The following is a 17,478-nucleotide window of genomic DNA, read 5'->3' as shown; positions in this document are numbered from 1 at the left end:
TCCAAAGTCGGAGCAGGGAATCCAGAAACCGTTCTGGCCCTGTCCCACAAAAATCTGATTATCTCTTAATACACTGCCCATATGATCTTTTCGTTACTTCCTCATGAAACAGACTCATCGAGCTTCTATTACATAATTTATTCATCAATTAATTCCACTCCTACTATTTTTAGTGATTTTCAATCTCATGACACTGCTGCTGCCAGCATCTGTTACGAAAGTAACTAGGCCCATTTCATGCTACCCTTGATCCAACTCATTCGAACATTCGTGCCATTTTCGCATGGCTTAAAGTTTACATGCCAAAATTCAACACAACGTAATAGCTTATACATGCCAAAATGTTCCTCTAAGCCAACTAAGAAGAAAGTACCAAAACTTGCTATCCGGTGTGATGACTTCGATGACGGCCCGACCCCGCAAAAATAGATGAGTCCAAGCAACCTATAATGGGTGACAAGGAAACATCGAGTGAGTTTATAACTCAGTAAGTCATAAGCAATGCACTACCATCTATCAATAACATTATCACAAGAGGAAACAAATGGATCGAGACAATTTACTCCATCCATACCGAACCATACCATAGTTCCTCCAACCTATCGATTCAATTTCATATCAATTCATGCATTCACATTCTATATATCATCAATAGGACATTGAAGTATTTTCATAATCAATTTATTTTCGTTACAATCAAACGACTATACGGCCTTTCACCATCCTACGATAAATCTATGTACGTGACTTCAAGTATATTTGTCACATAGGTTCGAACTTACCGAGCTCAACACCAAGTATAAGCATAGCACCTATTAGCCACGTACTCAAGACACTTACCCGATCTGCTGTCCGCGATCGACTCAATAGTGTCGCACACATAGTGTCCATAATGATTCACGAATGTATGTTGAGCCCGCACACTCAGTGCTATATAATCAACTCACACACTTAGTGCTACGTAATAAAATCGCACACTTAGTGCTACATAGTCAAACTCGCACACTTAGTGCCGCATGGTCAATTCGCACACTTAGTGCATCATATTCATTTCGCACACTTAGTGCAACATAGTCAAATCGCACCCTTAGTGCTGTACAATTTAATCCCGCGCACTTAGCGCCAATCTCATGGTCATAAATGGTCATCCCGCACGTTTAGTGCCGAGATCAACAACTCAGTACATCTTACCTCTTTTCTTTCATTCAACAATTTCATCATCACATACGTACATGCATATATATATATATGTATATTTATTCATTCCAATCAGCATCAATACATACACATTATGACCATTTGAAATAATACCAACTACATGCTTAATGACTTACCTCGTGTTGGGTAAGACGGTTCCAACTCGGCTACTCGATAACCTTTTCTTTGCCTTTGCTCGATTCACCTCCTTTAACTCCTTGAGCTAAATCAATAATTTAACTAGTTTAACCACCTTGCTAAATATTTACAATCCAATTTCACATGTATATGTATGTTAGTATATTCGGCTAATAACCTCATGCAACTACCAAAGCCGAATCAACTAAATATACTTATGAATATATATATCATCATCGAAATCACCTAAGCTTAGACATCAATTTTAATTCCAAGCAAGTTGCCGAATGCAACCTTACTAAATTTCATGGATCAATATACCATTACCATGGAATCAACAACCAAAAATTCATAGACAATTTAGGAAATCACATTACAAATCTCAAATTCAAGCAAAGACCATGGCCGAAATGCATGTATACATGTACAATGTCAACTATAACATCATTTAAACACCTAATTTCATCTCATGAACACTTAATCGAGTTTTCCTAATCTAGCATATTTTCACATCTATTTGTAACATCATGTAAGTCCACATATAACTACATTTCTTAAGTTCCACATCTTAATGCCCATTATAGCCACTCCCCTAATCTAAATCTAGCAATCGGCAACACCACCTTTCCACTATGTTAGCCGAATACTCATTCTCTTCCTAGTCCTAAGTTCGGCACCTCCAACAAAATAGCTTAACAATTTTCAACTTTCATGCTAACATAACAAGCAACTTAACACATCCATATAACTAGCATGCTAATAGCATCAAGGTATCAACTAGCTTTTATTTTTAAACTCCTTAGCCGAATCCTATCTCTCCAACAACCCCAAATCCAACCATGGAATAGATAGAATCTAGACTCATCACCCCAAAGGTAGTGTAAGCTTCCAAAAATATCATTGAACAGACCTTGGTCTAAAGGACCACCTTGGCCGAATCTTGCTTCCTCTTCTTCCTCTAGTTAGAACAATTGCAAAAGAAAGAAAACATGAACACTCTTCTTTTTCTTGGTTTTTCGGCTAGGAGATGGCAAGTATGACACCCATTTTTTTTTTGTTCCCTTTTCTATTATTATCCCCATCATTTGTTCACCAAAGAAACATATTAAATTAGAATGAGTGGAGCATCATCACTCCTTGGCCGGCCACCATGAATTTTATGGGCAATTTGACATGCAAAGCCATGCTTCCTCACCCTATTATTAATTAATCCTTATAACTCATCTATCATCTTTTCTAACTTCGTCAACTAGGTCCCTTTTGAATTAATTCACAATCCTAATGCTAATATTAAGCATTTAATTTCTCATATATTCACTGTCACACAACAATTTATGCAATTAAAACACGAAAATAAATTTTTGGCTCGGTAATGTGGTCTCGAAACCACATTCCGACCAGGGTCTAATTTGGGTTGTCACAACTCTCCCCCACATAAGAAATTTTCGTCCCCGAAAATCTTACCGGTAAATAGGTTTGGGTATCGTTCTTTCATCGAGCTCTCGGGTTCCCAGGTTGCTTCCTCGATCCCGTGTTTAAGCCACAACACCTTAACCAACGGAACCCTTCTATTTCGCAACTCTTTCACTTCACGAGTTAGGATACGAATCGATTCTTCTTCATAGCTCATATCAGCCTGAATTTCAACCTCCGACGGACTAATTATGTGCGAAGGATCAGATCTATAGCGCCGAAGCATCGAAACATGAAAGACGTCGTGAATCTTTTCAAGTTCAGGAGGCAAAATCAATCTATATGCAACCGGCCCCACTCGTTCGGAAATTTCGTACGGCCCAATGAATCTCGGGCTCAACTTGCCTTTACGGCCAAATCTGAGTACCTTTTTCCAAGGCGAAACTTTGAGGAACACTTTATCTCCCACCTGATATTCAATGTCCTTCCGTTTCAGATCCGCATACGATTTTGACGATCTGTGGCTACCTTCAGACTTTCACGGATTACCTTTACTTTCTGTTCGGCATCTTTAATCAAATCAACTCCGAAAATTTTACTTTCACCGAGCTCGGTCCAAAACAATGGTGTACGGCATTTACGACCGTACAAAGCCTCATAAGGTGCCATCTTAATACTTGATTGGAAACTATTGTTGTAAGCGAATTCGATCAAAGGTACATACCGTTCCCATGAACCACTAAACTCAAGGATGCAGCATCTCAGCATATCCTCGAGTATCTGAATTATCCGCTCGGATTGACCATCGGTTTGGGGATGAAAAGCTTTGCTAAAATGCAGCTTGGTACCCAAGCTTCTTGCAATTTCTTCCAAAATCGCGAGGTGAATCTCGGATCTCTATCCGACACGATAGAAATAGGTACTCCATGTAATCTCACAATCTGAGAAACATACAATTCGGCTAGTTTATCCAATGAAAAATCCGTACGCACGGGGATAAAGTGAGCCGACTTAGTCAGCCTATCAACAACAACCCAAATCGCATCCTTCTTACTTGCGGACAATGGCAGTCCGGACACAAAGTCCATTGTGACTCGGTCCCATTTCCACTCGGGTATCATGATCGGCTGAAGTAACCCTGAAGGCACTTGATGTTCCGCTTTCACTTGTTGACATATTAAACATCTCGAAACAAAGTCGGAGATGTCTCGCTTCATACCATGCCACCAAAATCGACGTTTCAAGTCGTTGTACATTTTCGTGCTCCCCGGGTGAATTGACATTCGGCTACAATGGGCTTCGTTCAGGATCATCGGAATGAGTTCCGAATTCCTTGGAACGCACAAACGACTTCTAAACCTCAAACAACCATCATCATCAATCTGAAACTCCGATTCCTTGTTCGAAACACACTCAGCTCGTTTTGCAACCAATTCATCATCGACTTTCTGAGCTTCACGAATTTGATGAGTCAATAATGGTTTGGCTTTTAATTCAGCTACTAACACATTGTCAGGTAGAACAGACAAGTGTACATTCATCGCTCGCAAAGCAAACAGTGATTTTCGGCTTAAGGCGTCCGCAACCACATTAGCCTTTCCCGGGTGGTAATCAATGACAAGCTCGTAATCTTTCAACAACTCAAGCCAACGTCTTTGTCGCAGATTCAAGTCTCGTTGAGTCATCAAATATTTGAGACTTTTGTGATCCGAAAACACATGGCACTTCTCACCAAACAAATAATGTCGCCATATTTTCAATGCAAACACAATGGCGGCTAGTTCGAGATCATGGGTCGGATAATTTCTCTCGTGTGGCTTCAATTTTCTCGACGCATAGGCCACAACTCGACCTTCTTGCATCAATACGCAACCCAACCCAAGTAGGGATGCGTCACTATAAACGACAAACTCTTTACCCGATTCGGGTTGCACCAAAATTGGAGCTTCAGTCAAATGAGTTTTCAGTTGATCAAAGCTTTTCTGACATTTCTCCGTCCATTCGAACTTAACATCCTTTTGAAGCAACTTCGTCATTGGTGTGGCTATCATCGAGAAACCTTTGACAAATCGTCGGTAATAACCGGCGAGCCCTAGAAAGCTCCGGACTTCGGTAACATTTCTCGGAGGCTTCCAGTTAAGTATGGCTGAAATTTTGCTCGGGTCAACTCGAATACCCGATGCGGATACCACATGACCCAAGAAGCTAACCTCTCTTAACCAGAACTCACACTTACTGAACTTAGCATATAACTGCTTATCCCGCAAAATTTGCAACACTTGCCTCAGATGCTCAGCATGTTCGGTCTCATCTCTTGAATAGACCAAGATGTCATCAATAAACACAACTACGAACCTATCCAAATACGGCCTGAAGATCCGATTCATCAAATCCATAAACACCGCAGGGGCATTAGTGAGCCCGAACGGCATCACTAAGAACTCGTAGTGACCGTACCTCGTTCTGAAAGCAGTTTTGGGTACGTCCGAATCTCGAATCCGCAACTGATAATAACCCGATCTCAAATCTATCTTTGAAAACACCGATGCTCCCTTTAATTGATCGAACAGATCATCAATACGCGGTAACGGATACTTATTCTTTATCGTCACTTTATTCAGTTGACGATAGTCAATGCACAACCTCATGGTTCCGTCCTTCTTTTTCACGAACAATACTGGTGCACCCCAAGGTGAGAAACTCGGTCGAGCGAAACCTCTATCCGTCAATTCTTGCAACTGAGCTTTCAACTCTTTTAACTCGGTTAGTGCCATACGATACGGAGCGATCGAAATTGGCGTAGTTCCAGGTACAAGCTCAATTCCAAACTCTACTTCCCGAACAGGTGGCAAACCCGGTAACTCTTCAGGAAAAACATCCGGGTATTCACAAACCACCGGCACCGACTCGGGTTTCTTTTCTAACTCCTTGTCATCAAGTACATACGCGAGGTATGCTTCGCACCCTTTCCTTACATATTTCTGGGCCAACATTGCTGATATTACAGCTGGCAACCCCCTTAAGTCCGCAGACTCAACTCGGATTATTTCGTTATTCGCGCACCTCAAATCGATAGTCTTGCTTTTGCAATTCACAACCGCATCATGCGCGGTTAACCAATCCAAACCAAGAATAACATCAAACTCGTCGAACGGCAAAAGCATCAAATCGGCCGGAAAACAGGATTCTCGGATTATTAGAAGGCATCTCTTACACACTTTATCAACAAGTACGCATTGACCCAAAGGGTTTGACACTCGAATTACTAGCTCAGTAGACTCAATAGGTAGAGTCTTACTGGATGCTAAGGTTTCGCATACATATGAATGAGTAGAGCCAGGGTCAATCAATGCAATCACATTAGTATCAAAGAGAGTGAAGGTACCAGTGATGACGTCGGGGGAGGATGCCTCCTCTCGTGCGCGAATGGCATATGCTCTAGCAGGAGTACGGTTCTCGGCGCGATCGGCCGTATCAGAGGCCCCCCTCTGACTACCACCCCTGCCTCCTGAAATTCTCGGTGGTCTACCTCTAGATGTCACTCCACTAGGTCTTGCACCTTGAATCTTATTCTTCTCATCCAGCTCCGTGCAATCTCTAATGAAGTGGTCCTTCAAACCGCATCCGTAACAGGCCCTGTTAGTAGACTTGCCCCAACATTCACCTAGGTGTCGTCTTCCACATTGGGGACATTCAGGTTTCTTGTGACGATTATTGCCCACACTAGCTACCGAAGTAGCTCGGGAGCCCATCGATGGTCTTGCCCTGATGGAAATTCCCGCAGTCGCCCTCGACTTATTAATGTCCTCCCTGAACTTCTTTACAGCTGAGAACGGAGCTTTACCCGTCGATCTTTTACGATAATCTCTAGCTTCAAATTCAGCCTTCCTCTTCTCCTTTCCAAGTTCTTCCGCCTTGCAGGCTCGTTCGACTAATGTTACGAATTCTTTTATTTCCAAAATACCCATTAGTAGCTTTAAATCTTCATTCAATCCTTCCTCGAATCTTTTGCACATAGCAACCTCATCAGCTACACACTCCCGGGCATACCTACTGAGTCTTACGAATTCATGTTCGTATTCGGATACAGTCATACGGCCTTGCTTGAGTTCCAAGAACTCCTTACGCTTCTGATCAATGAACCATTGGCTAATAAATTTCTTCCGGAATTCCGTTTGAAAGAAGTCCCAAGTTACTCGCTCGTTCGGGACTATGGAAATCAAGGTCCTCCACCAATAGTAGGCTGAGTCTCGCAACAAAGATACAGCACATTTTAAACATTCGTCGGGTGTGCATGACAATTCATCGAACACCCGAATGGTGTTATCAAGCCAGAACTCGGCCCTTTCGGCATCATCAGTTACTATGGCCTTGAACTCCTCGGCCCCACGCTTCCTAATCAAGTCTACAGGTGGCTTACTCAGCCTCACAGGATCAGCGACTGATGGCATTACAGGCTCTTGGGGTGGATTATTCAAATTTGGGAATTGTTGGACAGCCGGGTTGGTTCGGGCATATTGCGCGACCCACTCATTCATCATGGTAAAGAAGGCTTGTTTAGCCCCCTCACCTTGATTATTCGCAGACGACTGAGGTTCAACAGGCGGCGTCCCTTGTGCAGGAGCAGCCGCTACGTTCTCAACGTCATCCGCTAGGGTTCTTTCTTCACCGGGATCCATTTACTAATCAAAACAAAAACATTTCAACCGTCAGAAGTCATCACCCTTTTAAACATTAACATTATGGCATGTATAGCTAGACTCATACGTGCTATGGTAGTCCTAGAACCGACTAAACCATAGCTCTGATACCAATCAAATGTAACACCCCGAACTCGAAACCGACACCGGAGTCGATCACGAGGTGTTAACTGACTTTAACCCCTTATAAAATTTATTTTCCAGACACTACCCAATCTGTGTACTAGTCGTTTTAAAAATCATATCTTGAGTTTCGTAACTCGAAAATCAGTTCCGTAATTTTTCCCAAAAACTAGACTCATGTGCCCATCTATGTATTGTTTTCTAGAATTTTTGGTTGGGCCAATTTGTACAGTTTATTAGTCAAAGTCTCCCAAGTTGCAGGGGTCGACTACACTGACCTTTGCCCATTACGACTTGGATATCTCCCTGCACGGGGCTTCAATACTGATGCCGTTTGTTTCTATGAAAACTAGACTCAGAGAGGAATCTGTACATATATGGTACGACCCCTAATTATCTCTGGTTAATTTATAATAAATTTCCAAAGTCGGAGCAGGGAATCCAGAAACCGTTCTGGCCCTGTCCCACAAAAATCTGATTATCTCTTAATACACTGCCCATATGATCTTTTCGTTACTTCCTCATGAAAACAGACTCATCGAGCTTCGATTACATAATTTATTCATCAATTAATTCCACTCCTACTATTTTTAGTGATTTTTCAATCTCATGACACTGCTGCTGCCAGCATCTGTTACGAAAGTAACTAGGCCCATTTCATGCCTACCCTTGATCCAACTCATTCGAACATTCGTGCCATTTTCGCATGGCTTAAAGTTTACATGCCAAAATTCAAACACAACGTAATAGCTTATACATGCCAAAATGTTCCTCTAAGCCAACTAAGAAGAAAGTACCAAAACTTGCTATCCGGTGTGATGACTTCGATGACGGCCCGACCCCGCAAAAATAGATGAGTCCAAGCAACCTATAATGGGTGACAAGGAAACATCGAGTGAGTTTATAACTCAGTAAGTCATAAGCAATGCACTACCATCTATCAATAACATTATCACAAGAGGAAACAAAATGGATCGAGACAATTTACTCCATCCATACCGAACCATACCATAGTTCCTCCAACCTATCGATTCAATTTCATATCAATTCATGCATTCACATTCTATATACTCATCAATAGGACATTGAAGTATTTTCATAAATCGATTTATTTTCGTTACAATCAAACGACTATACGGCCTTTCACCCATCCTACGATAAATTCTATGTACGTGACTTCAAGTATATTTGTCACATAGGTTCGAACTTACCGAGCTCAACACCAAGTATAAGCATAGCACCTATTAGCCACGTACTCAAGACACTTACCTGATCCGCTGTCCACGATCGACTCAATAGTGTCGCACACATAGTGTCCATAATGATTCACGAATCTATGTTGAGCCCGCACACTCAGTGCTATATAATCAACTCACACACTTAGTGCTACGTAATAAAATCGCACACTTAGTGCTACATAGTCAAACTCGCACACTTAGTGCCGCATGGTCAATTCGCACACTTAGTGCATCATATTCATTTCGCACACTTAGTGCAACATAGTCAAATCGCACCCTTAGTGCTGTACAATTTAATCCCGCGCACTTAGCGCCAATCTCATGGTCATAAATGGTCATCCCGCACGTTTAGTGCCGAGATCAACAACTCAGTACATCTTACCTCTTTTCTTTCATTCAACAATTTCATCATCACATACGTACATGCATATATATATGTATATTTATTCATTCCAATCAGCATCAATACATACACATTATGACCATTTGAAATAATACCAACTACATGCTTAATGACTTACCTCGTGTTGGGTAAGACGGTTCCAACTCGGCTACTCGATAACCTTTTCTTTGCCTTTGCTCGATTCACCTCCTTTAACTCCTTGAGCTAAATCAATAATTTAACTAGTTTAACCACCTTGCTAAATATTTACAATCCAATTTCACATGTATATGTATGTTAGTATATTCGGCTAATAACCTCATGCAACTACCAAAGCCGAATCAACTAAATATACTTATGAATATATATATATCATCATCGAAATCACCTAAGCTTAGACATCAATTTTTAATTCCAAGCAAGTTGCCGAATGCAACCTTACTAAATTTTCATGGATTCAATATACCATTACCATGGAATCAACAACCAAAAATTCATAGACAATTTAGGAAAATCACATTACAAATCTCAAATTCAAGCAAAGACCATGGCCGAAATGCATGTATACATGTACAATGTCAACTATAACATCATTTAAACACCTAATTTCATCTCATGAACACTTAATCGAGTTTTCCTAATCTAGCATATTTTCACATCTATTTGTAACATCATGTAAGTCCACATATAACTACATTTCTTAAGTTCCACATCTTAATGCCCATTATAGCCACTCCCCTAATCTAAATCTAGCAATCGGCAACACCACCTTTCCACTATGTTAGCCGAATACTCATTCTCTTCCTAGTCCTAAGTTCGGCACCTCCAACAAAATAGCTTAACAATTTTCAACTTTCATGCTAACATAACAAGCAACTTAACACATCCATATAACTAGCATGCTAATAGCATCAAGGTATCAACTAGCTTTTATTTTTAAACTCCTTAGCCGAATCCTATCTCTCCAACAACCCCAAATCCAACCATGGAATAGATAGAATCTAGACTCATCACCCCAAAGGTAGTGTAAGCTTCCAAAAATATCATTGAACATACCTTGGTCTAAAGGACCACCTTGGCCGAATCTTGCTTCCTCTTCTTCCTCTAGTTAGAACAATTGCAAAAGAAAGAAAACATGAACACTCTTCTTTTTCTTGGTTTTTCGGCTAGGAGATGGCAAGTATGACACCCATTTTTTTTTTGTTCCCTTTTCTATTATTATCCCCATCATTTGTTCACCAAAGAAACATATTAAATTAGAATGAGTGGAGCATCATCACTCCTTGGCCGGCCACCATGAATTTTATGGGCAATTTGACATGCAAAGCCATGCTTCCTCACCCTATTATTAATTAATCCTTATAATTCATCTATCATCTTTTCTAACTTCGTCAACTAGGTCCCTTTTGAATTAATTCACAATCCTAATGCTAATATTAAGCATTTAATTTCTCATATATTCACTGTCACACAACAATTTATGCAATTAAAACACGAAAATAAATTTTTGGCTCGGTAATGTGGTCTCGAAACCACATTCCGACCAGGGTCTAATTTGGGTTGTCACAAATTTAATATGTAAATAATATAAAATCTAATTCTTGAATATAAGATGTAACCCTTAAATATATGTATTTACAGTCTGTTAACAGTTCACATGAAGGTATTAAAAAATATATGCACTTGATTCATGTGGACTCTATTAGAAGAGTATGAAGTCTGACATTGCTACCTAATTGTTTTCTTGCCTAACTAGTCAATGCAATAAGATCAAGCACTTAAGCCTCGCAAGTTTCCTTCAACCACTTCAACTTCCTACATAAGTATGTTCTTGATGGGCATTAAAACCACCGAATACAGTTTCCTACGCTCTAACTTAATTAAATAGTAGTATAAAGTAGTAGGGTCGATCCTATAGGGACTGGGATTCCTAATTTTCCTATTTACGCGAAAAGATTTTTGAGTTTAGACAACTGTTGTGCCCCTGACCTATGCATGCAGAGATGTAAAATAAATAAAAACGGGGAGTTTAGTTGATAAATAAAATAAATTACACAAATATAAAATAAAATAATAACAGAATTATGATTACAAAATAAATTTAAGGAAATTAAATCAAATTAGTAAATCAATATGTGAATGCTTAGTCTTAGCCTGATACACTCAGAAATCGAATCGGTCCTTGAAAGTAGATTTTCCTTTCCAAATGATAAGTTGATTATAACGATCAAGGACGCCCCAACCACCAACTTTTCCTTGTGTAGTTCGTTCCAATACGACCTGCAAACCAACCCTTTCCGATTATCTAACCACATAACACACGTCTACAATTTAAGATCTCAACAACCTTGCAATCTTGAAAAGCACAACTCGAATTAACGGCCTCAACTACGTGGGTCGTTTAAATCCAATCACTATCTCCCTTGACGAAATCCAACTATTTTTTTCAATTTAACACGCCAATTTGTTTGCAGGAACTCGAAGTCGACAAACGACTGTCTCATTTTCCCAAATGTACACCAAACAATTCTAACCCAACGCGTGCTTTTTGAATTGAAATTGAACTAACTTTAAGGGACGATTGTGACTATCCCATATATTGGAGAAATAGTGAATATTGTGTTGAAAAGATTTTTATTGCGGGTTCATATCTCACCATTTTTGGTTGGAATGACAATTGGACTAAAGCTAAAAGGAAATTAGTTGAGCATGAAATTAATCAGACTTAATTGAGATTTAAAAGTGGATTCGAATGAAATGGTGATAGGTGAAAAGGAGAAAAGGATTACAAAGTAGTTAAACCAAAAAAAAAAGAAAAAGAAATGAAATGGCAGAATGGTTTTCCTACAAATGGAAAAAGATGAAAGAAAACAAATTATATTTTATTCAATCTCAAGTGTAAATTCAAAATGTATTTCTCAAAGCCACCATACAAGGTATTTATATACATTCCATATGTTAAATTTAGTCTAATTCATCTACCAACCAACCACATAAAATCAGATTTTATATTAGATTTTTTCTAAATCTAGCTTTTAAAGGTCAAATAAAAATCTAACCAGCCATAAATTTCTCAAAATTTTCAATTTGGCACCCTTTTATTGCTTATGCTCCAATTTAGCTCGGTTTGCTTACTAACTTGAATTTTGATACTCCAACTGCGTACTTGATAAAATTAAACAAAAATCACAGACTCAGTAGCAAAAATTACCGAAATTGGGCATGTTAAACATAAAAATTTAGCTTGTTATCAAATCCCCTTACTTAGCCGATGTTTGTCCTCAAGCATGATGTATTCCTATACTAGAAATCATTCAATAATTCTTTTCGAAATCAAATCTCTTTCCTCAGCCAAGTGTAATGCAAACAATTAGTTGAATCAAAAATAAGTAATTGTTAGGTTAAAGAGCACTTTTTTTTCCTTTTTTTTAAATGAGACTAAGCACTTTTATTAGGCAAGTTTAAAGAGCCAACAATTTTTATGAAATATTGACTTAGCTATAACATTTTCAACTCTATAAAATACTTTATTAATCAAAGTAAGCAATACTTATTCATGAATCATACAATTATTTAAATAAACTAAGCATAAGAATTGAAAGTTCATTTTCGAAACGAATCAAGGATTAATCTTAGTATACGAATTAACACATGCAAAAAAGAAATAACATGACATGTCCCCCTACTTAACCCATATTTCCCTCAATGTGCAATTTTAAAAGAATGAGAAAGAGAAGTGTCAAGTGTACTCACCGTGTATGTTTAATTTGGTAGAGGGTGATGGCAATGACGGCTTTGTAATATAGCAAGGATATTTGAGATTCAAGCCTCCATCATTATTCCTAGAAAGCAACATATTAAAATAGATTAAATAATAATATTTTTTATTTTATACATAAACTAAATCGAATTCAAAATTAAATAAATTAAAATAAATATTTATGAGTTGCCTCCCAAAAAGTGTTTCTGTTTAACGTCATTAGTTTGACAACTTAAGTGTTATTCGTTTGGTTCCTTGAGAATTAATTCTTCCACCATGTGCAATTGGAAGTTCTCGTAAAAAGGTTTCAACCTTTTCCCATTGACCTTGAAGCACTTTCCGAATTCCTTCATCATTGATGGATTGAGTTCCAATTCCGAGGCTTGCAAAATGGAAGGCAAGAGTTTAGTTTGCAAAAGAGACAATTCAAAAATTTTACCTTGACTTCTAAGAAACTGTGGTGCCTCCATGAAAATGACAGCTTCACGAATTGGTTCCTTGATTTCCACCAATTCCTCTAGTTTTTGTTTCCAAAGCATCGATATCTAAACTCTTGCAAAGTACATTTTGCAATTCATCTTCTTCATTATATTCAAGATGTAACGTTGTTAAGGGTTCAATAATATCGATACTAGAGACATTCCTCATTATACTGGGGTGGCTCATCGCCTCGTAAACATTGAATTTGACCACTTTACCATTAAATTCCATAGTTAGAGTTCCACTTTGAACATCAATTTTCATACATGTGATGCTTAAGAATGGTCTTCCGAGTAAAATATCCAAGGAATTTTTTGATTTATCACCCTCCATGATGATGTTGTAAAAATTTGCTGAAAAATTAGTTCATTTACCTTGACGAGAACATCCTCCAACACCCCTTCTGGATACACAACTGGCCTATCCGCTAACTGAATGATCACCCCTGTTTCTTTCAAAGGACCCATGTTTAGCAATTTAAAAATAAATAAAGGCATAACGTTAATAGATGCACCTAAATCACACATGGCTTTCTTTATGCCAACATTACCTATTTTGCAAGTTATAGAAAACATAAATTGTCCTTACACTTGCACCTAAATCATATGTTTTCTCCTACATTTTCCCATTAGCTACCTTGAAGTTTCTTCTTGTTAGTGCATAATTCTTTTAATAATTTCGCATAGTGTGGAACTTGTTTTATCGTATCGAGTAAGGGATATTAATTTCTACCTTTTGAAATGTCTCAGGGATCTCTTTCCTTTCTCACTCCCTTTTACATTGAGCGAGCCTTCCAGGGAATGAGGGTGGTACCACGAATGGTTTCAATCGTGTCGACTCCGTGAGAGCTACTGATTCAGGTTTCTGTTCTTCCCGTTCAATGTTGTGATCATAACTCATGCCAAGTACTAACTCCAAAATCATTCCATCTTTTATGGTCATAGCACTAGCATTTTGTCGTGGGTTCGGCTCGATTTAATATGGAAATTTCCCTTGGGTCTTTAAACTACTAACCATAAACACAAGCTTACTTATTTGTTAATCTATTTCTTGGAAGTGCGCTTCAGCCTTTTGTTGGAACTTTTCAGTGCTAACAACTAACCTATCTACTATGGTTTCAAAAAATGACTTTGGGGGTTGATACTGTTGAGGCGGAGGTGGCCTTGGTTGGTACAGTTGGTTGTAATGTTGATTTGATCCATAACTTAGATTTGGGTGATCTCTCCACCCTACATTGTAAGTATTCGAATGTGGATCATAAAGCCTTTGAGGTGGGCCTCGAAAGTTCCCAACGACATCTACTTGTGTTGTTGTGTCCTCGTGTAAAATCGAACACGAGCTTGTTGGATGATTAGACATGGCACAAATCCTGTACAACCAAGTTGGGTTCATTTTTCCTGCAATCAATTTTTTAACTACATTAGTCAGCTCGTCAATTTTTATCTACTAAGGATGGAGTACTGAGCCCATGAACCCTTCTCATGGGTTCTATAGTTGGTCAATATTGTTGAGAATTCGCGGCCATGGTCGAAATTAATTCCTTTGCTCTTTGAGGAGTCATGTTAAAAAATGCCCCTCCATTAACGGTATCAATCATCTTCATTTCTATAGAGAGTAACCCCTAATAGAAATATTGAATAAGTGATTATTCAGTTAGGCCATGTTGTGGATAATTTGCATACAACTGTACGCCAAACAATTAAACAAATATAAATAAAATAACAACGTAATTATGATTGCAAAATAAAGTTAAGGAAATTAAATCAAATTGGTAAATCAATATGTGAATGCTTAGCCTCAACCTCGGTACACTCCGAAATCAAACCAATCCTTAAAAGTAGATTTTCCTTTCCAAACGATAAGCTGGTTATAGCAATTAAGGATGCCCTGACTGCCAACTTTTCCTTGTGTAGTTGGTTTCGGTATGACCTGTAAATCAACCATTACTGATTATCTAACCACGTAACGCGTGTCCACAATTTAAGATCTCAGCAACTTAGTGATCTAGAAAAGTCCAACTCGAATTAATGGCCTCAATCGCGTGGGTCATTTAAATTCGATCACTATCTCCCTTGACGGAATCCACCTAGCTTTTTCCAATTGAACACGCCAATTTGTTCGGGAGAATTCGAACTCGGCAGACGACCATCTCGTTTTCCCAACTGTACTCCAAACAATTCCAACCCAACCCGTGCTTTTTGAATTGAAATTGAATTAAATTTAAGGGATGATTGTGACTATCTCATATATCGGAGAAATAGCGAATATCGTGTTGAAAAGGTTTTTAGTTTTGGTTTACATCTCACGATTTTTTTTCAAATGACAATCGAGCTAAAGCTAAAAGGAAATTAGTTGAGCATGAAATTAATCATACTTAATTGGGATTTAAAAGTGGATTTGAATGGAATGGTGATAGGTGAAAAGGAGAAAGGGCTTACAAAGCTATGAAACCAAAAGTAAGAAAAAGAAATGAAATGGCAGAATGGTTTTCCTAAAGCTACAGACGAATGGAAAAATATGAGAGAAAACAAATTATATTTTATTCACTCTCAAGTGTTTCTCAAAGCCACCATACAAGGTATTTATATACATTTCATATGCTAATTCTAGCTTAATTCATCTAACAACCAACCATATAAAATCAGATTTTATATCAATTTTTTTAATCTAGCTTTTACAAAGTTAAATAATAAAAATTTGATCAGACATAAATTTCTCAAAATTTTCAATTTGGCCCCCTTTTATTGCTTGTGCTCCAATTTAGCCCGATTTGCTTACTAACTCGAATTTCAATACTCCAACTGCGTACCTGATAAAATTAAACAAAAATCACAGACTCAGTAGCAAAAATTAGCGAATTTGGATGTGTTAAACATAAATATTCAACTTGCCATGAGATTTAATGTTTCCATGGACTTTATTGATAGGTTACCCAAATCTTGGGGTAAATCTACTTTTTTAGTCGTGGTGCACCTATTTTCAAAGTATGCCCATTTCCTTCTAATTACACACCATTATGCAATCGTTCCAACAGTGCAAGTATTTTTTGAATACATTGTTTGTTTACATGGCTTACCTGAGACTCTTATAATAAATATACAGTATTTACTAGTGCATTATTGAAGGAGCTTTTCCATTTGAATGGAACCAAACTTCAATTTTCCATTCTTACCACCCTGAGACAGATGGGTAGACAAAGGCAGTCTACCGTACAGTGAAAATGTATCTTCAATGTTTTGTGGGAGATTTTTCAAAGGGATAGGTGGCATGGGTACCGTCGGCTGAATATTTTTATAATACTTTTTCCCACTCTGCACTACAAAAAACTTCCTTCCAAGTTATCTATGGCCGTGATCCATCTCATTTGTTGTCTTATGAGGCAGGTTCATCCAATATCGAGGCTATTGACACTGCATTGATGGACAGGGATAAGGCTTTGCACAAAATTAGAGACAAACTCTTTCGAACGTAATAATGCATATAAATTTAGGGCCAGTTCTTCATTGCTTAAAAAAAGCACTTCTGACTCCAAAAGCACTTTTGAAAGAAAAGCTGTGAAGAACAAGCTGTTTTTGACTGAAATTTCTTGCTTTTCAGGAGTGCTTTTGAGGAGCTGAAAAAAAAAAGCTAAAAATTTTAGCTTTTCCTCTCTCAAAAGCACTTTTGGTGGTTAATTACTTTTTTACCTCTCCAATAACATAGTATTTTTCTTTTTTTCTTGGTGCTTAATTACAATTATGTTAAAATCATTAATTAAAAATAAAAAAATATTTTTTAAAATGTTAATTACAAATATTTAATGGTTATACTTAAATATTTAAAATATAGTTCATATATTCTAATTAAATTTTATAAATAATTAATATTTATTAATTAAAAATATTTACAATTTATATATTATATATTAAAATATTAACAACAAGTTATAATAATTTTTTTATATTATTACTAAAATATAATAATATTAACTAATTTAAATATTATTTAAATACATATTTGTTACTTGATAATAACATGTCTAAAATGGACATTTTATTTCTCAAAAGT

The sequence above is a fragment of the Gossypium hirsutum genome, chromosome D06, assembly GCF_007990345.1.
Source record: "Gossypium hirsutum isolate 1008001.06 chromosome D06, Gossypium_hirsutum_v2.1, whole genome shotgun sequence".
NCBI classification, from domain to species: Eukaryota; Viridiplantae; Streptophyta; class Magnoliopsida; order Malvales; family Malvaceae; genus Gossypium; species Gossypium hirsutum.
This window is presented reverse-complemented; position numbering follows the sequence as displayed.